This window comes from Grammomys surdaster, unplaced genomic scaffold (assembly GCF_004785775.1).
Source record: "Grammomys surdaster isolate TR1022 unplaced genomic scaffold, NIH_TR_1.0 1149, whole genome shotgun sequence".
Taxonomy (NCBI): domain Eukaryota; kingdom Metazoa; phylum Chordata; class Mammalia; order Rodentia; family Muridae; genus Grammomys; species Grammomys surdaster.
Window position 1 is genome coordinate 123,330 of NW_021605568.1, and position 2,805 is coordinate 126,134.

At 45.2% G+C, this 2,805-nt stretch overlaps 1 pseudogene; it reads right to left on the minus strand.

Moving 5' to 3' along the window:
* Positions 1–1,390: 1,390 nt before the first annotated feature.
* LOC114634944 lies at positions 1,391–2,513 on the minus strand (annotated as a pseudogene).
* Positions 2,514–2,805: the final 292 nt, after the last annotated feature.

Genomic DNA, 2,805 nt, shown 5'->3' on the forward strand with positions numbered 1-2,805 from the left:
ATGCTCCCTGGCATCTTCTTAGAGTACAGACTGAAGGCAGCTCCCTCTTTCATGGCCAGCTTTAGTAAACAAACAAAGGGATATAGATACATGTATGTGTGCATATATATATTTTATAAAGGTAAAATATATACATATCTTATATATGTGTATATACATATCTGGGAGTAAGGGAAAGAGAAGAGGGTCATGTAAACCTAAACAGTCATCACATTACCCCAAATGAGCTTGACATTAACACAAAGATAATAAATAACTCCTGGGGGTTAAGTGACAACGTGGGCGCAGCAAAGAGGGAGAGGGCATACATTTAATGATTCAGTACACGTGGATAATTTGTTTGGCAGAGTTCAGGCCAGCCTCAGGCTTCTGCACTTGCCAGACAAGTAAGCTAATGATACTCAACAAAAACTAAAGAAAAAATAGTTTGAGGCAGAGCTCCATGCCACAGCTTCCTTTCAGGTCAGCTGGCTGGCAGGGACACTTTTCTCACCACCCAGAACGGAAACTTTGGCTCCAAGGCAAATGAAAAAGGGGAAAAAAGAAGTATTTCCACTTATGACATGAAAATACAAAAACATCAAAGAAAACTATCAAAGAAGTCTACTTCCAGCAAAACTGAGGTAGCACTGCTTTCTCTGCATTCAATGCTTAAGTGGTTTTCAGTACAACGTGTCCTAACAAAACAAAACAAAACAAAACAAAACTGGTCACTTGACTAACAGGTTCAGCATGATGATGGATAAGTTAAACATGAAATGCAATGGGTCAAAGAAGGAATGAACAAGAAGTGAGGGAGAAGTGAGGGCTTTGGATAAATTAGCTTAAAGGGATGGGGTGGGTGTCAGACTGCAAATGCTCTTGACTGGCCTTGGCCTTGGCTCGCCAAGGGCTCCAAACTGTTTGGAAATTAATGCAATGTGGCTAACAGTTAACACTGCTATATTCATATCTGTGTAAATCTTTTAAAATAATAATTACAACCTAAATTCAACCATATAAACAGCACTACACACAGTACCGATCTGCCCTGAAAAATAATATGCAAAACTGAGATCTGGCACTGTATCATTTTGTAATGTTAATTCAACCTAACAATCCCACTCCCCAACCCGGGGCCTACACTCCCCACCTCCACAAAAACAAAACAAATCTAATAAAGTGTGCAAGAAATGGCAGGCTTATTCTATCTGAAGGCTTCAAAAAAAAGGTACACAACATGTAGCCAGGTTCAAATATTTTGGAGGATTTCCTACTCCAAAAAAGAAATAACCAAAATACCCCCCCCACACACACACAAAATGAAGAAAGTGCCTAAAACATGATACAGCATTTTAGAGCCCTTTCAAATACAAGGCAGAGAAAGATGTAAAGTAGAAAATATCCGGATCTTCAGTAATTTCCAGAAAGGTCCAATTCCTCACTTGGCTGCAGGGCAGCAGGCAGATAGATCCTCAGTGCTGCTCCTGGAACAGAGCAGCTAAGTCTGCTCTTCTGGACACAAGCCCTCGGGCCCTGAGCTGAGTGCACCTCTCCCTTCCGCTTCGCTTTTCCTTCTCTCCATTTCTCACTCCACAGAGGTATCAAAGAGACTCGGCCAGGTCTCATCTTCACTGTAGTTGCTGAGGTCAGGGCCAGTCACCTGAGTGAAGTTAAGAAACATGTTCCAAGTGTCCCGGGAGATGCCCTTGATTCCCGAAGGGTTCTCTGTTAGGAAATTTAGCCACTGGTCCAATACTGGAGGATTGTTCTGTGTAAATACTAGTTTCCACAGGGCAATGGCTATTTCATGATGCAGTGACCGCTGCCCTTCTTCAGAGTCCAGACCAAACTGAAATGTAAACCGGTAGAGATCTTGAATTTATCTTCTTGTTTGGTTTCTGTTAAGAGGCTAGGGAACCATGCACAGATCCCATCAATGCTGTCTGCACTTATTGCTTTACAGCCATCAAAAAACTCCTTCCTGGTGAATTTGCACATGGTAGCAGCCTGGAACTTCCAGGCCAAGAGCAGCACTCGAAATTCCGTAGGATCAACACATAGGTCATTTCAAAAGCACTCCATGCCTTCCTCCAAAATTGCATCCTACCACTCATCCTTGTAGCGCCTGAATTGTTCTTCCAACCTCTGCAAGGAAGACTCCTCAGCATTGGTCTTAGACTCCCTCCCAGCATCTCCAGAAGAAGTTGGCAGCTGGCAGGCCTCTGTGATGGCCTCTGCTTTCTTGGTCCCATTGACAAGAATATCCTCAGCTGGTTTGCCACAAGGTGGCACCTGCTCCTCACGGTAGCTAGCGCCCCGCCTGCTGTGTGACTTGCTGCTGGGGTCCCGGTCTCCATTCTTGCTGCCCAAGGTTGATGAAGGATTCTTGCACTTGGTGACACACTGGCCCATGGTGGTGGTAGCCTGGCCTCTAGAGTGGCCCTCTCTGGATCAGATGCCCTCGCTGCAGCTGGCCCATGTACTTCAACATGCCATCAGTTAGAGGAGCCAACCAACCATACCCGCTTGCGTTTCCAGGCTCCCTACCCTCGCCGCGGCCGCCTTTTCTGCCACCGAGGCCACCGCCTCCTCCTCATCTGCAGTCCACCGGCTGCGGCCGCCCTGAAGCCCCCACAAGCTAGATTTATGTGAAAAGACGAATCACAATTAAAATTTCCCTTCAAGGACTGGCCTAATGTCAAGTGTTTTGGTCATATTTTTGGTTAGTGATTGTTGTGGGTTGGCCGAACACACTGTGGTGGTAGCAAGTCTAAGATGGTGATGAGGAGCTATATAACAAAGAGTCTTGAGCAAGACAGTAGA